At 54.7% G+C, this 20,580-nt stretch overlaps 1 protein-coding gene across 6 annotated transcripts in view; it reads right to left on the reverse strand.

The window, feature by feature from the left end:
- Smox (spermine oxidase) overlaps window positions 1-19,977 on the reverse strand; it is a 36,926-nt gene extending 16,949 nt beyond the window's left edge. The window contains exon 1 of one of the 6 annotated variants that reach the window (XM_063248744.1): window positions 19,807-19,977. The gene's annotated coding sequence lies outside the window, so the exon portion shown is untranslated. Of the gene's footprint in view, window positions 1-10,887; window positions 11,146-14,881; window positions 15,008-16,586; window positions 16,764-19,806 lie in introns of those variants that run through there. The other 5 variants (XM_063248746.1, XM_063248742.1, XM_063248745.1 and 2 more) reach the window with 5 other exon arrangements.
- Window positions 19,978-20,580: the final 603 nt, after the last annotated feature.

The following is a 20,580-nucleotide window of genomic DNA, read 5'->3' on the forward strand; positions in this document are numbered from 1 at the left end:
GGGCCACCTCTAGGCACACCCCTTGGTGGGTACTGTAGCTGTGATTGTAGGATTGTGTTGCTCAGGCCAGGTCAGCTCCCCTGTTTCCCCAGGTAGCAATCACCCTGAACTATGAGTCCCTTCCAGTGACCCTAAATGTCAACACCCCTAGCTGGCCCCAGGGCACGGACATTTCACCCAAGAACTCCTGCTACCCAGTCTCTGGAGTAAGGCTAGGCTCCAGGTTGGATTGGGGACCCCTTCCCCAAAGTAAGTCACGGGCAGGAGGCTTGAAGGCCTAGCTGGGTGTGGGCGCCCCTTCCTTGACAGTGGAACATCTCGGCCTGGAGCAATCAGAGCTCCCTGACAGTGGCTACTGCAACGAAACAGTGCCACAGGGGCATAACTTCCTGGGTGCCCACCCCTCCAAAGATGCCCCTCCAGGATACAAAAAGTCCCTACCCACCCTGGACCTCTGCCTGCACCCCATCCTTTTCTCAGTGCCACCTCCAGGTAAACTTCCTGGTCTACTTACGGGAAAGTGAGCCCCTTCAGCCTTCAACCCACCCACTCACCCTACCAGGGCTCAGGATCCCGGGTGTGCCTGTTGAAACACTCCAAAATGGGCCTCCCCCTTCTAACCAGCCCACTCTAGGCTCTGCTAAGACCCTCGGCCACTCAGGGGAGACCTTGGGGACATTACACCTCCCAGTCCAACAGATAGGACCAGTGCCCCTGAGGACAGCAGCTGCCCTAACTCCTAAGAAAAACTCTCTCCCCCTCAGGCTTCTAACAAGAGGGACCCAGGGAAGTTGGCGGGGGCTGGCCCAGGGGACCATCTCTGGACAGCCTGGCAAGCCTCTGGAGGGATTTGGATTCTTGAGGCCCCCCAGACAATGCAATTATTCTTCCAACATAAAAAAAAAAAAAAAATGCCCAGAAATCCCGGGCCAGCTGCTTTGCACAGTGGCACAGACAAAGGGGCTCTGTGTCTGCTGCAGGCTCCTCCCACCCCTCTGCCGAGGGAGGGGCCACCCAGACTCCTCCCAGACAGACCCTTCCCAGCCTGCTCAACCAGGCCCTGAGGAAATGAAAGGGCCAGCCCTGGAGGGGGGAGCAGGTACTGCCTGGGGACAGAGCAAGGGCAGCCTGGGAGGCCAAGAGACAGGAGGAAAAACAGAAGGGAGCCCAAGACCCCGGTTCAGGCACCAGCCAGTCTCCCTTGCTTGCCCAGTGACCGCTAGAGTGTCTGCCCTTCCCTGCACCCTACTTGGCCAACACCTCTGAACTCAACCCCCATTCTCAGCATCTGTCCCCTGCCTCCTAGACTCACCTGTCTTAGCCTCCTCTGACCCTTGAAGCCTGCTTCAGTCTTCAAGCTTTCCCATCTGTAAAATGGGGTGGGTCAGGTTCCCCAGCAGGACTCCTTTGAGGATTAAATGAGACCTCAGGGGTCAAAACTGTGGTCACCTGCCGTGGCCACCTCAGAGAGACAGGAAGGGGGAGGAAGATACCTCAAAAGGCTCTAGAGTCACCAGAGCTCTGTTTCATGAGGGGAGAACCTCAGTCTTGATCTGAGCTCAGAGCCCAGCCTCAGCCTTAGCCCTAACCCTAATATCAGACTGCACCTTGACTGTGACATCAGATACCCACAGGCTGAGTGTGACTGACTCCCAACCTGATGTGGCCTCAGTCCTAACTTCCTCAACCTGACTCAGCCTCGCCATCCCACCCAACACCGAGAACCAGAGAAGAGGACCTCAGCCCACTCCGGGTTTATGAAGCTGAAACTGCTCGAGCTCCGCACCCTACAAACCGTCTGTGGGAAGGGCCCCTCTTCCTGCCTGGCACCCTGACTTCTCTCCATGCACAATGTCCTCGCTAGCCACATCTCTTCCCTAAACAGTGTAAAGTCCCTAAAAGCACAACTTTAAAAGGCTTTGTAAGCCAAATTCAGAAGCAAAGAAGGAAGCCAGGCCAACCCTTGACTGGGTTCATGGCAAGTGGCAGGAGCAAGAGGGGTGCGGGGAGAGGCAAACCCCACTGCTGTTTCCCTCGGGGCCCTGCCAGGCATACTAGATCTACAGAGAGCACAGGTTAGTTATTCCAGACTGCTCACATCTGGGAGAAACAAGGCAATTTTACAGCTCCTGCAGGGAGAGGCCCAGGGGACAAACAACTAGAAGCCCAGCTGCAGGTGAAGGAGGGAAAGAAAGTTCAGAACAAGCCAGAGTAAAGACAGGGTCTTCCACGGGCATAAAAAGCTACTCCAATGACCTCGATGACCTCGATGACCATCACTGAGGCTACGATTCCTCCTCCTACAAGTTCACTCCAAAGCCTGCCCTATAGCTGCCCTTTCAACAAAATTAGTGAGTGGATCATACTCAAACAATATGTTAGCTCAGAGCTGATCCAGTGCTCACCAGCAACTCCCGTAAACCTTTCCGACTCGGAGGCAGCCCACGGCTCAGCTGCACCCACAGCTCAGCTGCACCCCAGCCTGCTTCCCTACCTGTGTGTGTCTGTGTCACAGGCCCTGGCCAGCGAGGTGGATTATAAGCAGGACCCACCTGTTCTCTCAGATCCCCTATCCCAGAGGTAGGCAAGCCTAGGCCTCTCTGCTGCCAGGGGTCTGACGGGATGACCACACTACTCCTGAGTAGTCTCAGAGAACACAAAATTGTCCAGACAGCAGCCTTGGCCACTAACCAGTGTGGCCTCGGGAAAAATCCATTAGCAATGGTGCCTTACTTTTCTATCTGTAAAATGGGGATGGTCACCACCAGTCTAAGAAAGGACCAGCCTGACCCCAGCTGCCTGTGTCCCCAGAAAAATCTATTGCAAATTCTTCTGGCAGCTCTCCAGATACCCTAAAACCTGGATTGCCCCTCTGGCCTGAATTCCCCCTCCAGGAAATGAGCAATCAAAAAGATAAAATAGACCACAAAGTTGATCACTGCCCTCATGAACTACATTGATACACGACTGCCACCCAAGCAGCAGGTAGGGGAGGGCCAGTAGGAGATGCCCACAGCTGCTCGTTCCCCTAGAAAGGTCTTCTGACAGAAAGAAAACTCAAGATAGGAAAAACCAGCCTCGAGGCCAGAGTACCAACTCTTTTCTGAGGTGCCCAAATCACCACGGGCCACAGAAGACCCCAGTGATATCTATCTCTCTTGCACACATGCCATCACAAAAGCACACTTCTGTAGGTTTCACTTGATGACCCAACTGAATAAACAGCCCCTTCCTTTGAGTACATCTATAACACTATGATTTTCATGCAGGTTCCAGGGCTAGATCACTAGCTTCTCAATACCAATGGTTTGAATCTATGCCACTCTCAGAGAGACCTGAGCCTCAGTTTCCTCATCACTAAAACGGGTTGAGTGCAACAGTGCAGACCAAATCCTCAGCTGAGAGGTGTGCAGGAATAATGGTTCCTTATATTTTCCTACAGGTCCCAGCCTGCATACTGGTGGGAGTTACCACATCGAAGCCTGAACCAGGTGAGCAGATGTGGGTGGGCCGAGGGCAATTCCAGCTAGTAGAGAGCTCACAGACTCTCCTGCATGATGACTGTTGAGCAGTACTTTGAGGCCTCAGAGCCACCTCATCCCACAGAGACACTGCTATGGACTATGGTCAAGGGAGAGACAGGATTGTGAGAGAAGAGTCAGCCCACCTGCTGCGAGCCCCTCGGGTCCACCAAGCAAAGGCTGTAAACTTACAGGTGCAGCAGTGAAACCATCTGTGTGGTCACCAGCTTCCAAAACAACCTCTGGGACACCTGGCTGCTAGTATTCATGCCCTAGTGTGTTCCCAAGTTCACCTTTGTAGCTGGCAGGATATTACAGAAGTGATAGACTGTAGCTTCCAAGACTACGTCATCATCAAAAACAGTGAGCTTCCACTTTGCTCCCTTGCAGCCCTTACTAGGGGCGATGCCAGTCACCATAGCATGAGGACACTCAAGCAGCCCCTTGGTAAGGAGCGGAGCCCTCCACCGATAGCCAAACCATCTGCCAAGCAGGAGTGAATCATCCAAGAAGCAGACCCTTCGGCCCCAGCCTTCAGATGACACAGCCCTGGATAGCATGGTGACTGTAGCCTGAGGGGACACCCTGAGCAACAACCACCCAGTCACCTGCCCCCAAATTCCTGACACATAGAAGCAGTGAGGACAATAAATGCTTATCGCTGTTTTAAGCTACTAGTTTGGGAGTAATTTGTTACCCAGCCATAGGTAAGGAATAGCAGTTCTCTCTACACCGTCCAGGTGGAAGTCCCCAGGTGATCTCCTCTCACTAGGTCTCAGCATCTTCTTTTCAGAAAGGCAGGGGGCTGTGTCAGAGTAGGCAGGAAGCCTGGTGCAGAACTCAAAGTTTACAAGAGCCACAAGACAGGAGCTTCCCGGCTTCTGTTAAGGACCTATGTGAGCTAATATACAGCCAAGGCTCTAGAGCAGACACTAAATGCAGAGGCCAGGCCAGAGACATTCACATCTGCCAGTACAGGAAGAGACTGAGAGCGCAGCAGGCCGAGAAGTAGCCACCTGCCACCCCTAGCCAGGCCTCTCCCTCTGCTGTCCTGCAGTCCCTACCCACAATGCACCTCGAACCAGGCAGGTTCCTGGTGAGTCCTTACACACCAGCACACTCGCCCATATCCTCCTCCCCTTCTCTCAGCATCTCCAAGGCCTGCTCAGGAGCTCCAGCAGGAGAGGCCCCGGAATGCAGGCGGGGGTGGAGCTCGGAGCACTCTTGGAAAGACTTCGATCATCTGCAACCCAAGAATCACCACCACACCCACCATGGGGTCCCAGCTCCCCATCGGAAGTCCTCCGAGACAGCTGTATTTGTGTATTTTGTCTCCCCCAAGACCCTACCCTGCCAGGTGCTGAACTCGCCTCTGGAGAGGAAAATGGACTGACGAGACAGGGTCCCCTGCAGCTCACAGTCAGGTAACTCAAAGGTAAACCTGGCAAGGCAGCGCATGCCTCTAATGCCAGCCAGCACTGCAGCAGGCTGAGGCGGGGTCACAAGCGGAGCCCAGCCTAAGCAATTTAGCTACTTAAGGAGGCCCTGTCTCGAAATTAAAATAAATAAAGAAAAGAATTATTAAAAGAAAAAAAAAAGCTGGGAATACAGCTCAGCAGGAAGGCCCTGGACTTCAACAAAAACAAAAAAGATACAGCAAGCAGTGATTAGGATCCTGACAGGGAATCTGAGACAGGATGTAACAAGGCACCTCACCAACTTCCAAGAAAGAGGAGAGAGAGCTCCAGGCAGGGGGAGCACCAGCAGGCGGGCTCGGAGATGCTACTTATAAGATCAGCTCTCAGTGCCTCAATGCTGAAACGAGTGCAGCCCACCTCCCCATCCTGGAACTGACCTGGCCCCCAGCTCCAGGTCCCCATGAGGTCTCACTCACGGGAGACCTGTGTGTAGCTGCAGCAGCTGCCCCAAGAGGGAATCAAGGAGCCAAGGAACTGGGGAGTCTGCATCCCAGCCTCCACAGTGGGGGGCTTCCCCCAGCCACACCCAAGCCCGCCCCTAGGCTGTGGGTGCGCCCCATGCTCCCCTAGAATCAGCCACTCAGGTAAACTGCACTGCAGCACCTGGGGGACAGGGCGGGACAGCCTGGTCTGCTAGAGGGCATGAGATCCCACAGGCAGCATGGTTATCTCAAGTCTGAGAAAGGAAGAGGGGTAGGCAGTCACTCAACAAACAGCACAGGCACTGCAGTCTCCATGAGCTGCCCCAGGATGGGCTCCGGGTCTGGACAGGCATGGCGCATGTGGGTAGAGGAGAGGGTCCGAGCTCCATTTCTAAGAATCTGGGGCCAGGGTGTGATCACTCTCAGAGATGGGACAAGCAAATGGGAGGGGGTGCAGAGGAAGGTAAGAGGGGGCAGATATTTCCTCAGTTCAAAAAGGTTTAGTGAGTACTTTCTCTGTACATTCTGCACTTGGAATAGACCAGTGTCATAGGTCTGCCCCTCCAGGAGCTGACAGGACAGGTGGACAAATGCCACAAAGAAATCAGGGTGCAGGTTGTCTTCTCCATGTGAAGGAAGGTCAGGGGCAGCCCCTCTGCTAAGGTGACACTGGAGAAAGAGAGTACTGTGGTGACCTCCCTGGGACTTGCTGAATAGCAGGATATGGGGGCGAGGAGGAGGGCAGGATGACTGGGTGTCCGGTCCTGACACACTCAGGCCAGCTCTGTCAGCAGGCCACCTCCTCTGCCCTTCCCAGTAGGCCTATGGTGGCAGAAAGAGGGAAACAGGCTAAACCCCTGGGTGCAGACCCTGCAGCCGGCAGGGGGGCTCAGGTGGCCTGACCCTTCTCTGCGGGACCCTCACCAGGCAGGCAAGCTCCTCCCGGCCCCCTCGGCCTCCCAGGCCCCCAAAGTCAGTCCCTAAGCATCAGGCATCACCTGCAGACCCAGCCAGACCCGCCCTAATGTGAGTCAGTGTCCCCAGGGCCCCACGCACAGAGATCCATACAGATCTCGACACTTGACGCTGAGCAGGTGTGAGCTGGCAGGCGAGGGGTGGCTGCTGCAGGCCTTCTGCCCTGCTGCCAAGCAGCCGCGGTGCCCAGTGGAGGAGGACAGCCCAGTCAGCACTTTTCATGGGTTCTTTGAAAACCACTTACAAGAACTGAGGCTGTGAGAGTAGCTTGGCCGGGCACAGTTCCCCTTCAGCGGGCCCTCGTGACTGCACAAAGCCCGACTGTGCCTGACTCCAGCCCTGGGGGGCAGGGGTCTCCCTCAAGCCCCTCATCTCCCCTGTGCTCCCGGCCTGCCAAGGGACCCAGAAGTAGCAACAGCAGGGCTGTCTGAAGCTTTCTGGGTCCAGGAAGCATGTGGAGGGAAGGGGATTCTTCTCCCCATCAATCCTTTTCTATTAAAACCACCTTTCTGGTCACACACGTTGGCCTCAATGCATCCTGGTCAAGGCCACATACATGACCCCAAAACACCAAAAGGAAAGCCTCCTCCAAACGTCAGCCACAGATGAACCCCCACAGCAAAGGGCTACTGACTTTGTGCTCCCCGGCTTCTCCCATCTGTTGCATAATTTCCCAGATGCCTCTGTCACCCATTGCACAGATGCACAAAGGGATTAAGGCCACCTAGAGGCAAAGAAGGGCCACACAGCAGCACTGGTGCCACTCAGTCCACACCAGGTTCTCAGGCCCTGCTCCACCTCCCCGACTGGCAGCCCTGAGGGCTACCCTCAGCTTGGCATTGCCCTCGTGTTGCCCCTCCCCACAGACACTGTACACACTGTGCCAGGCTCACCCCAGTTGCACTGCTAGGATCCAGGGCTGCCACCAAGAAGCGACCTGCCTCTCATCCTGGGTCCTAGCAGGGTGGATGATAAGCCACATTATGTCCCTCCCCACTGGGCCTGGCTTAAGCTTGCCAGGTGCCCCCATGCCAAGCCACAGCCCTTCGCCCTTGGTTTCCTCTACCATAAATAGGGTCAGGGATTTGGTACCACTGTTCTTGCACAAATGAAAGTTAGAGTAACAAACTCATGATTCCTTCTAGTCACCTTCTCTTCCAATTGTCCAAGGCTCTTCCCTCCTTGTGCCTTCAGCTGCCGTGACCGTGCTCAACCAACAATGCCCAGGAAAGGGCTCCCCACAATGTCCAGGCCTGAGCCCAGCCCCCCATACAAGCAAGGCTCACAGGTCTGCCAAGCCCAGGGGTGTTCACAGCATGTTCACACGCATGGGCCCCGCGCCTGTGATTTAATCCATAAAACACCTTCAGAGCTAAGACACTGAGTCTGGACAATAAAACATTCTTCAAGCCCTGCTGTTATGTTCAAAGAGAAACATCATAATTCACCGGCTTTTGAAATCAAAAACTGTCTCCTCTTAACATTCTGACATCACCAGTATTACCACTTCTCACCAAGCGTGTCTGCAGTGCAGAGCGCCTTGCCAAGCACTTTCCCCGGGAAAACCTCATTCCTTGTGTCAGTGACCCCATGCTACAGAGCAGGAATCTGACACAATGCACCCCAAAACATACCCAGTAAACTGCTAAGCCTCTCAGGCCCTACTCTTTTTTTAAAATCAAATAAATTAGTCCAGTTCATTATCGGTCCTTGAGTTACTTTTTAAAAGACCAAACCTTTTCAGATTAGCTCACGAAGTTTTGCATTATGTATGATCTTTTAAAATGAATTTTTCAAAATTAAAGACAGTAAGAGTACTATGTGTTTCACAATGAAGGGCAGCATTTTCAAACCTCTCTGAAGAATGTTTGCCCACTGGCAGTCCTGGGTGTCTCTGGCTGAGTCACCCTAAAACCTAGCTGACTTGGGGTCTGGTTTTTGCCAGCCTGCAAGGAGTACCAAGCCCGGCCCAGGATCAGGACTGTGGACCGATGGACTGCTGGAGCTGGAGCCAGGGGAAGGTTTGGGCAAAGGATGGAAGCGGGCAGCTGAGGGAGGAAAGGGTGTCAGCCAGATGTTCAGAATTCGAGATTGACCTTTACTGTTCCATGTCGGCACTGGAAATGCCGCATCTGTGAAATGGGTGGCAGCGTAGGCCTCCTGGGGCCCTGTGGGAGGACAGGAACACTATTTGCCAGGTCCTGGCACACAGTTCGCAGGCCCTGGCTAGATTCTTTGTTCTGTTTTCTAATAAATTTCAACTCATTTCCAAGGGCTTCTTCTCCTAGTCTTAAATTTCACAAAGCCTTAATACCCCCCACTAAGAAGCAGGAGAGGATAAGGGGCTCTGGGATGGGGGCCAGGGTGCTACTCTCCCGACCCACTAGGCTGCCAGCTCCCCTTCAACCCTCAGGCTTTTCTTCACCCTCCACCCTCCGTCCCAGGGCTTAGAGTCCCAGGCTCTCGCCCGTTCCAGGAGGAAAGACCAGAGGGCAAAGGAGGACACAGAGTGTGTCTGGGGCTGGGCGAGAAAGCCCATGCAGCCTGCTTGACGGTCACCCACACCAGACCGTCAGCAGATGGCATGGCACCATTCTAGTTTCTCCTCCCACACCCTCTGAAATGCCACACCTAGTCCTGCACCTGAGCTGCCAAACAAAGAGTCCTCACACTGTGGGGGAAGCCAGATGTGGCAGGGGCAGGCAGGGTGGCCTCCCCAACTGTCCCCACCAGCCACAGAGCAGGAAGCTAAGGAGACAGAGACACTGGAACTCTCCCCTCCTGCCTCCTGCTGGGCTAATCCCTCCCAGCAAGGTGACAGGGTGAGATTCCTAATATTTTGGGATATAGCTGAGCAACACAACACGGCAAGCACAAGGTCCTGAGTTCAATTCCCGGTACCCACAAAAATATATGTATATTTTGGGACTATAATGAAGCTGAGAATCACATAGGCAACCTGCCCCCTCCCCATGCCTTGAGACACAAAGGGGCACAGCCACTGGGTGGGGCGGGTCCTGCACACCCCCACCATCACTGCACACCTCTGCCGTGCTTCTCACTAAAGCACCCTCTGATCACATCACAAACCTTCAGTGGCTCCTTAGGGCCTGAGCAATGAAGGTGGGTCCCTGATGTCTCTCCCTGCCCCCAGGCTGCCAGTGTCCTCTAGGTACCCACCAGTCCTGCTGCCTTCACTCCAAGTCTTCCTCCTCATTCAAGGACTGCTCCGTCGACTAGCAGTCCAAGTCCAAGTCTGCAGCCACTCTCTCCTGGCTTTTATGCCTCCCCTGTCCACAGTGACCGTCCCCTTCCTGAAGACACCACTGCCATCATTAATCACACTAGCAAGAACAGCCAATCTGGGTTCCAGTGTCTCAACAACCAACAAGGAAGGTGATGTGAGCCCCATGATACAAATGAGGAAACTGAGGTGCTGGGAGGCTTAGCTTCTTGATCACAGGTCACAGCTCCACTCTATTAGCACGGAGATGGAAGACTCCAGGACAAATGGTAGGGTGAGGAAGCGGCAGGGAGGTACGAGCAGGACCCTGAAAACCCAGGCCTAGCTCCCCGGCCCCTGCACCACAGAGGTCCCTCCAGGTCCCTTTGTCACTTGCCTAGCAAAACAGAGCAATAGCTATAAGAACCCAGGGCTGGCTCTGGGCCCAGGTTCCGTCCAGCCCAACCGTCCCTCTCCAATGTCCTTTCCTCCCACTGCCTGTCCTCATGTCCCTGTCCACCTCTCAGAGCAAGCTGTACCTCTTCCTGTCCTCTGCTCGATGCCACTCCTGGTGAGCCATCACCCATGCTGCAGCCCCCGGTGAGCACACCTTTCCCCATCTGCTGTTCCCAGTGCGTGTCCTCCTGCTCAGTGGGGTATTAGTAGGAAGTCAAATAGTTTAGGAAACGTCCGATGGTTTATTTTCTACAGGACTCACTCTCCCGTAGGAGAGGAGCACCTGGATGTTTTGGTGTTTACCCTTATTTATCTCCCTCAACCTTGAGGCTGCTCAAAATGTTCTTTGAGAAATTCTGCTCTTCACCTCCAGACAGCCTGGCACAGGGCAGGGACTAACCAGGGCTGAAAATGGCTTGGCCTTGACCCCCCGTGAAGAGCCAGGTGGGACATGTGGCGAACCCAGCCTGAGAGAATGTCACCCCCCTCCCGCCAGCCACTCTGGGCACTGCCCTCCGGCAGGTGTGGTATTCATGGGGACTTTCACTGTCCACTGCCCTGAGATGCCCATGCAGAGCCTCGGCAGCAGGGCTCTTTGGGAGACACCCAAAACAAACAGCTCATTCTACTCCATGTAAGTGTTAATATTAAACCAAAACTACAGAGTGTTAAGCTGCCACTTCGGGAAGACACAGTGCCCCAAGCAACACACCCTATGCCACCCTTCCTGGCCCCTCAGAAAGATAAGACTGAGCCCCCAGGCCACAGACAGGAAATGAGGAGCTAGGTCCCCAAGGGAGACGGACACTTGCCTGTAGCAGCCCAGCCAGGAGAAAGCAGACAGAGGTATCCAGGCCGTTGGACTCCCAGGAACTGGGGATAAAACCCCAAAGGTGATTCAAGTAACCATTAGTGGCAGCACCAGGGACTCTTGCAGGCCAAGCTGGGGACGGTGCACACACCCCAGGCCCTCTGCTGTGGAGGCCAAGGGCTTTTAGCGATGTCACAGCTAGGGACTGGAGTCAGCTGTTCCCTGATCTCTAGCCTCACCCTGGCTGGAGGAAGGGTGTTCACCCCAGATTGGCTCCCTACAGCACTGGGCTCTGCTGTAAGCAGAGATAAGGTGCCCTGCGTGGTATCTGCATGTCACCCTTCCCAGGAACAGTCACCCCAGACACCCCGTCATGGTCTTGGGAGCTCCTCACAGTCAGAGGCCTAGAAATCAGGTCCATTTCTACCAGAGACCCAACCTCCCCTCCCAGAGGTCCCTGGAGCCAGCCCTGCCTCCCAGCAGGGTGGCCCTGGAGCCTGTACCCTCTGCCTTGCTCTCTGCCTTGCTCTAACTTTACCTGAACCCACGGCCCCAACCCAGGCTGTGCCCCACCGCCACAGGCCCCTGACACAGTCCACAGGGGCTGAGATGGTTCTCCTCCACTGTTCCAGGTCCCACTAGAAGTGCATCTGCCCCTCTGGACTCCAGTTGTAAATCTCACTACATGAAACAGGGCCCGTGGCCAGCAGCACTGCCCCGCCCAGGAGCCTGTTAGAAATGCAGAGTCTTGGGCTTCCCCCAGTCCTGCTGAATCAAGACTAAACCGACCTGAATTGTAACAAGCTGCCCAGGTGATGCGTGTGTGTACAAGTCTGAGAAGCACTTTTATAGACCACTGCTCTAATCAAGTCATAGCAGCCACAACCAATCGCCTTCAATGGCACTCTGGGGTCTAGTTCAAGTCCAGACTCAGCAGCTTGGCAGGAGAAGCTTTCCCAGCCTGGTCTCAACCTTCCCTAGGTCTGGGTTCCCTAACAGCTTGGGAATGCCATTTCTTCCCCTGGGGGGCCACAGCCGTCCATGACTGAAGGACTCTCAAGGTACCACCTCCTCCAGGAAGCTGGTCTGAATGCACCTGGACAGTGGTGACCATGTCCTCTGTTTCCATTGGCTCTGGGCACCAGGTTGGGACATAGGACATGCCAGGTGCTGGTGGAAGCTAACAAGGCCTAGTGTCCAGTTGTCAGGAAGTCTATCCTTAGCTCTAAGCTCTGCCACAGCCTTAGCCTTAACTCAGCAGACAAGCCTTACACACCAGGAACAGGCCTCTTCCAAGCACCTTCCCAAACCATGGGGCCTGGTAAACTTTCAACAATAGTTGGCTTGCTTTGTGCCTCCGTTTCCCCAAATGCAAAAAACCAGTGCCCAATGACTCTGTCGCCCTCTTCTCCTGGGGGACTGATAGGATCTGTCCAGATACAGGAGCAAATCTCCTAAACTCTGACACTCAGGATTTGTAGCAAACTGACCCTATCCCTGCGTAATCAGCAAAACTTTCCTCAGCCAGCCAGGCTCCTGCAGGGGCGGGTTGGCGACGACTCATGGCAAGCAGGAAAGTCTCACAGTGTAGAGCTGCCACCCCCTCCTCCCCATGACGGCCTGAGCTGCCCAGCTCCCGGGACCAGCATCCTTTGGGAGGCCCTCACTCCTCTGCAAGGAGACTGGCACTAGCGGAGTAGCCTCCAGGAGTAACCTGGCCTCCACAATCCAGGGAACAAAGGAAAGAGCTCCTCAAATCCCGTTTTATAGGTGACAGAGAGAGTCAGGACAGACCAAGAGTGAAGGGGCCTATTGTTTCTGGTTCCCCTAGCTCAGCTCCCACATTTGAGTCAGCCCCACCTACACATCCCAGCTGCCTCCAGCTCCACCAGACAGCAGTCTCAAGGCAGTCTCTCACCAGGCCAGCTCACCTTGACTTCCTGGTCCCCTCCAGGGAGGCTGCGATTTTAAGACAATGACGAAGGCAATGCTGAACCCAGAAGGGTGACATTCTAAGAATTGTTGTGCTGGAAATAGCAGACCTCCCAGCACCTTGAAACCACCGTATGTATGATGCTACAGGCCTGTTCTCGAGCTCGTCTTAGAAGAAAGAAGTGGTACTTTTTTAAAATAAACACTGCCTCCCACTCCAGCAAGGATCCTTCTACCTTAGAGAGTGTGACTTCTCTCCTACCTCCCCAGCCCCCAGCCAGGCACCTCCTGGAAGACATAAAAGCACCTTGCTTACTGAGAAGCCCCCACCTAGAACATATCTGAGCGCCATGAGAGAAGTAACAGAATGGACTGGATTAGGATCTCCATTGCAGAGTCAGGATGCTTGGGTCCAGGCCACACACTGTCACTATAAGATATAGGGCTGCGCCTCAGTTTACCTGTCTATACAATGGGAACAAATCTGACCCTTTGGAGCCATTAGATAAAAAGGGTTCATATTTGCAAAATACTGGCCTAGTCTCTAGGCCTTTGCCAGATTTCTCCTACCCGGAATGCCCTCCTTGTTTCCTAATCCAAGCTCCCAGCCTTTCCCAGTTTGGAGAACAAGCCCAACAACTTGTGTTACGACCTCGGTCCTCTCTCAGCTCCCATCCCAAGGGGGCCCAGCTCCCCTCCTTCCCTGATTTGAGGTTCCAGGCTCTCAGTCTTCCAGTTTGAGAGTACCAGCCATGTGACTGCATGCTCAACTGGTTCCTCTGTACAAACAAGATCGCAGTGGGCTCCCAGTTCCCCAGGAGTGGTAGGCATGGAGGCAGGGAAAGGGGGTACAGAGAAACACACACACACAATCCCAGCTGCTTCTTCCTCTTTAAATCTCTGCACCCCAAGGCTAGATACCCCGCAATCCCCAAGGGAATAGGCAGAAATGAACCCCAGATTGCCCCCATGCCCTGCACTAGAGAATCTCCCATCCAATACACACACACACACACACACCCCTGCTGACCTAGTCTGGATTTCTACCACAGAGAGCCAAGGAAATCATGTCCCCCAACCCACAGAGACCCAGGCAGACGGCACGGGCTTGGGCTCCCTGGTCACCCCTCAGCCGTAATGCAGGCCTGTCCTCACACTCGTACCTTCTCCATTTTCCTTTTTCACATCCCTGGCTCTCTCAGATTCTTGCTGAAGTCTACACAATTGACATTCGGCTTTGGTGGAAAAAAGTAAAAAGCCCTCAGGTCACTTGAATGTTAAAGGGACTCCTGTGCCATCTTTTTCTGCCCAGCTCAAACCCCATCCTCCCCACCTAGCTCGAGATTTGTCGAGTATTGGCTACCTGCCTGGCACCGGGTCCAGAAACAGGCCATTCGGTCAAGGTCTTCAGCCTTAAGAACCCAAAATAAACAAAGTCAAGGCAACTGTAACAAACAAAGGTGTTCTAGATGCTCTAGATGCTGTGATGAATTACAGGCACAGTGGGAGCCTCCTACCTACTCTGGGAAGGTATATTTGACACCTGAGAAACAAAGAGCACAGTCAGCACAAGGCAGCACTGGAAAAATCTTCCAAGAAGAGAAAACATCACAAGCAAAGGCCCTGAGGCAGGAAAAAGCTTAGGGTGTTCAAGAGATGGACATAACTTTCCATGTATCTGATTGGGGTTAGGGAAGTCAGCAGTGACCAAACTGTGGAGAGTCTTTGAGGGAAAATCTTTGAAATGTTGCTCAAGTGCCACACTCCTGGGTTTTAGAAGAATGATACAATCTAATCACTTTTTCTGTATTATTCTTGCTGTTCTATTAAAATAGAACAAAGAAGGACATATGCAGACCCAGATTAGGGTGGGGGGTGGTCTGCATCAGAACATTCAGGAAAGACTTAAAAAGTGTTTTAGCGTGGGCCAGGAAGCCTGGGGCAGGAATACCGATGGGTCAGTGCACGGAGAGAAGCCGGGAGGTCTTGTGGAAAGCACCAAAAGCACTTCCTCTTGGACTGGCTGCAGAGAAGGGGGCGGGGATGCGATGCCACCTGGTCACCTGTCTAAAAGATGAGCAGACTCGGGCCACACTGAGCGGACAGGGCCTGGAGAGCGTGATCAGAGTTCTGTGCGGTCCACACGCAGTTGTCATTCAGTACACCATAAATTATCAGGTGGCTGTGGGTAGAGTATCTGGGGCGGAAGATAAAATCTGCTACTTAAAATACGGAGAATGAAAACACTGAAGATTATGTATTTTAATGAGTTAATGCCTGATTTTTAAAATCGTAAGAAAAAAATGAAAACTGGGGGAGAGGCAATGAGGGTCAAGGGAAGGCAGAGCAAGTAACAAGGACAGATCCCTGCCGCCCGCCAACAATTCCAGCTGAGCGAGGTGACCTCAGGACTGGAAGAAGCAAGTCAGGAGAAGCCGAGGAAAGACAGTGGTTCTAGAACGACAGAGCTTTCAAGGGGGCTGAGAGAGATGGGCGAAGAGCTGCTAGCTGAACCTGCAAATCACTGGAGACTCTGGCGGGGCCGTTGGGGGGGGGTGGTAACTGAGCCAGGTCAGCTGTGCTGCAGGACCTCGAGCAGCGCTCTGAAGAAGCCCGCGGAAGCAGCGACTGCTCCCCAGAGAAGCTCCGCCGTGAAGGAAGCGGGCCCTGCCTGTAAGGGGATGAAGAATCCGGGCAAAGTAACGTGACTAGAAAAAGGGACGGGGGGGGGGGTTGTGTTCTTTCACAGTAGGGAATGACTGGGGGGGGATCACCTCTAACACGGGAGAGGCGGTAACTCACACGGGGGCGGTCTTGGAGCAAGAATGGAGTGCTCCCGAAGGGGTCAGGGGCGTGGCAGCAAGCAAACTTGGGGGCCGCCAGCCGGCACACACCGTCACGTGCATGTTCACCTGCCCCTCCATTGCTGCCGGGTCCCTCTGACCCCCAGCACCTGCTGCGTTTGCTCCAGCCCAGCAGAGCCAAGTTGCTCCCACAGATTGGAACAGGATGTGCCACCACCAGCAGGTTCTGCGAACAACTTCACTAGGCGTACCAACCGCCTAGTCTCAACGGGCTGTGTCCCATCCTGGGACTAGCGGGAGGCGGGTCACCTTTTCTGTAAAAGTTTCCGCCCCCAGGCCAGGCAGAGGCTCCCCCAACTCTGCACCCCTACGAAGTGAGCGCCGATGCACACCCTGCCTCGCCTTCCGAGCCTGACCCCTGCGGAGTGCGCGGCAGCCCGTGAGCCCCTCGCTGCAGAGCTGTTCCCGGGCTGTCCAAGGAGATCCCCCTCCCCGGGAGCCTGGAGCCCATATACGGGGCCGTGCGCCTCTCCCCGGAGCGCGGGGGAGCCGGAGCCTCCTTGCTTCTTTCCAGCGTCCACCCTCCGGTCGTCCAGGTTTGGCCGGGCGTCCGTGCCCGGCTTTGTCTGCGCCCGCGGAGCGCGCCCGCGGGGCGCCCCCGGAGCTCCCTTCCCGCACGCAGCCAGCGGGGTCCGGCCTCCCTCTCCCCCGCGCCTGGCCCGCAGCCACCGAGCCGGGATCGCCGCCCCTTCCCCGACACCAGCGCCCCCGCCGCGGCCAGGGGGCGCGGCGCCCCCGCTCCCCGCGAGCCTCCCGCCCAGCGCGTCCCGGCCGAGCCCCCTGCCGGCCGGCCGGCCGGCCGAGCCTTCCGGGGCCGCCGGGTCCCCAGCCCTCCCGCGGCGGCCGCAGCCCTGCCGGCTCCCGAGCAGGCTGGCGCCGCGGCCGGAGAGCGGGCGCGCCGTACCTTTCCCTGCTGGGCCGGGGAAATGCGTCTTGGGCGAGCGCGCGGCCTCCTGCTGCTCCCTCCTCCGCCGGCCGCCTGGCTTCCTCCTCCAGCCGCCGCCGGGACCTAGGGGCCCGAGCCAGCCGCCGCGGCCTGTGTGGGGCCCCGCTCCGCCTCGCGTCCCCGGCCCACCCCGCCCGGCCCGCGCCGGCCGGCCCTCGCTCCGCCTCGGGGCCGGGACGCGCCGTGCTCCGCCCCGCCGGGGGCAGGGAAGCCCGAGGCCACCGGAGCGGGCACGAGAGGTCGCCGCCGTGGAACCCGGTCCCGCGCCCCCACGTGGGAGCGCATCAGTCCTTCAAGCTGGGCTCCAGCTTAGCCCCCCTTCCGCAAAAGAAGCCTACTGGCCGGCGCTGGACACAGCGCAGAGCCCAGGCTGCCTGTGAGGCTCAGAGCCTAGACGCCGGCCTCAGTTTACCCAGGGAGTTGGGAGGGTCCTTTCGAAAGGAAGGGGTGCCTTCCTCCTGGGCCACCTGTGCTGAAGCAGACCTCCACCGGATCTCGGTTAGAGGGTCAGAGGGCTACTTGTGCAGGGCCATCTCCAGTCTAGGCAATTTAGCAACTTATTAAAGCCCCATCTCAAAATAAAAGATAAAAAAGACCCGACGAAGTCCTTGGACTCATACCCTAGTACCAGAAACTGACATGGCCTCTCAGACCTGTAATCCTAGCACTCAGGAGGCTGAGGCAGGAGGATCAGCACGAGTTCAACGCCAGCCTGCGCTACATAGTGAGTTCAAAGCCAATTTGTACTGCATAGTAAGATCCTGATAGGAAGAAAGGAAGAAAAGAAGAGAGGGAGGAAGAGAGGAAGGAAGAAAGAAAGACACACACACACACACACACACACACACACACACACACGGGCAGAGGGAGAGAAAGAGACCTCCTGCCAGACTAAAACAGACCTTGACCCAGATCTGCCAAGTCATCATTTGTGCTACATTGTAAGGCTAACCTAAATCCCAAGTCCATCCCGAATTCAAGAGGAGGGTAAGTCAACTCTACCTCCTGATTGGAAGTGGTGGAAGCGTGCAGTTACATATTTTCTGTGGCTGCCATTACAAGATATCACAGATGGGTTAAACGACAGAGATTATCTCAAAATCCTGGAGGGTAGAAATCGAAAATCAAGGCATCAGTAGGACTGGTACCTCTAAGAAAGAGAATTTTCTACCCCTCTCTCCTGGCTGGTGGGTTACTGGGCAATCTTTGTCTTGAAGATGTGTCATCCACACAGGAGTTCTCCTCCCTGTGGGTGTCTCTGTCTCCCAAGTGTCTGTTTTATTTTTTATTTTTTGCAAGGAAACCTGCCATACTGAACTACAACCCACCCTAATGACATCTGTAAGTATCCTATCTCCAAATAAGGTCAGATACTGTTTTACTGGGGATTAGGACTCCAATGTCATATTGGGAGAAAAGCAGTTCACCCCAAAATAAATGTTTACCCAAGACTGGAAAGATCTTTGGCAGACATCTTTGCAGATAAATACTTCAAAGCAGAGACCTCCAGGAATACCTGGCTTTGATCTTCAACAACAGATTCCTGGGACATCAAAGATCAGACCAGGGCCTGAATTTGGGATGCTAAAACCTTCTTGCAAGTCTCATAGCCTGTTTTTCTTTTTTCAAGGGATCCAGAAGAGGAGCATAGAACAGATACTTCCTCCTGGGCATTTTTCCCCCCTGAGTCAGGGTCTCACTATGTATAGCTCAGACTAATCTCAAACTTGCTTCAATCTTCCTGCCTCAGCCTTGAAAGTGTTGGGGTTACAGCCATGCACCACTACGCCTGGTCCCTCCTAAGTAATTTCACCTTTTTCTTTGGTGTTCAGAGAGGTCCAGAGGCCACAATGCCTGGAAAGTTTCAGGTGACTCCTGGGAGTCCAAGAACTCCCTCAGACAACATGGGTTATACAGGTTTTGTTTTCTCCCTGGTTTTCTAGCTGCCATCTTTGTATAAGGGTTCCTTATGCTCAGAGTTTAGGACTGGGTCCTAGGCAAGGATCTGGAACACAGAGCACCATCTAGGCTCTGACAGCTGGAGGGGCAAATTACCATCAGTGCCACTATCTGTCCTCCCACAGCCCTGCCCACTTCCAACTCAACCACCAAACTCACACTGCTTCCTCAATTTCCAGCCCAACCCTGAGCGGTAGCTACTGCACAGGATTTGGGGAAACCAAGAAAAATAAGGAGTGTGTCCCAAATCACATGAATGAAGAAGAGATTCCATCAGGGAGGTGGAGCAGATAGAGGGTGTGGGACAGGTGCCCAGGCCCCTTGCCTCATCTAGACCTAACTACCTCTTGCAAAACAGAAGCACAGATGAGATGCCTTCTAAGATTACCTTCTCCAGATACTCCTGTCCCTTGACCTCCAAAGAGCTACGCCCCCTCCCACACACACACACACACCAACTTCCCCAGGGAGGTCTCTGCTGACTGAGTCCTTAGCCATATGGGGCATACTGAGCCAGCAAAGTTGCAGCTGAGAGGCAGCCTCAGCTCCTCGGACTGTCCGGGACATGGAAACCACCCCCACCCACCTTGTCTCCCAGGGAGCAGATGGAACCACTCATGGCTAGGTGTGAGTGCTGTGCATATCGGAGTTCTGGTCCCCACCACAGGCTGGGGTGCTGTGGTGGGTAGGCTTGTTGACCACAACCTGCTGTGTCAGTTATAGGAAAACAGGACAGGCTGAGGGGGCCTCCACAAGCCAGTATTGCTCAGCACATAAACAGGAAGGGAAACAGCCGACGAAGGCCTGAAGGCTGCCTCTACCACCCAAGAGGTGGGAGACAAAAGGAAGAATGAGGGGACAGATAGGGAACAAAGACAGGGGGAGAGGCATGGAGGCGAACAAACAAGCCAGGGGTGGCCGGCCCTGCATGTCAGACCTCCTGCCTCCCACTGGTCCCTCTAGCCCCAGCCACTGGCCAGCCTGCCCTGCACCTGACCTCTGCCCCAGCCCTCTCTGCTTCTCTGATGGAGGCCCCTTGCATTCTCCTCCACCCTCTACCAGGCGCTGCTAGACAGAAAGCTATCCCCAGGCTCTCTTCTTTTTTTAAATTTATCTTTACTAGTATATGCTTATTATACATAACAGTTACATTCATTTGGAACAATTGTATACATCGTGCATCTCTGTCGCTTTTACTCCCCTTCGCCCCTCTACTCACTTCTGCACAGAAAAGTTCCAGCGTGTGTCTCTAGCCAGCCTTACTCCCAGAGGGTCGGGGTCTATCTTCACTCCGTTTGGATGGCTACTTATCTACAAACCCCGTAGGTCATCCAGTTTCTCCATCTTCAAGGAGGACACTGAGCCCTTTGTCAGTCTACCCAAAGCCACCAAGAAATGAGGAACAAATTCACCCTCTTGAATCTTAACCTTTCAACACTCATCCTCTTTCCGGGTCCCTTTATTGCAGATCTTTCTTGGCCTGCCTCCCTGGTCTCGGTGGAATCATGTCTTGATAGGAGCGCCTAGGGCCAGTGACTCAGGTAGGGGGAGACTGGGGTTGCCAGCTTCCTGGGAGGAGCTCTTGCCCATTAGCAGACCACCCTCTGAGTCACTGGGAGGACTGGGAGATCCTGGAGGCTGACCAGGCTGAGTCATCCTTGTCTTCATTTCAGCTGAGGAGGAAAAGGCCCCACACGTGGGCAGCCCATCACCGCTCTTTCCCAACAGTAGTGAAATCTGGGATGAAACCTACGCAAAGACAGACCAGGCCTCAGGAAGGTCCCTGGGCTGCCCTGGGAGAAGTGACCTGGGGAGAGAAAACGCATCCAGGCTCCCTTCAGAGCACTGCGGGAGGAGTGAAGACCCCTAAAACACAAAGCTCAGTATTCAAATTCAGACTCAATAGACAGAGATAGAAAAAAAGTGTTGTTTGCCTGGTGAAATACTCTTTCATTAAAAAGACTCAGAGTTCCTTTAGTGACACCATTTTAGC

This window comes from Cavia porcellus, unplaced genomic scaffold (genome assembly GCF_034190915.1).
Source record: "Cavia porcellus strain 051 isolate PalLab524CR breed Dunkin Hartley unplaced genomic scaffold, mCavPor4.1 scaffold_5, whole genome shotgun sequence".
NCBI lineage: Eukaryota > Metazoa > Chordata > Mammalia > Rodentia > Caviidae > Cavia > Cavia porcellus.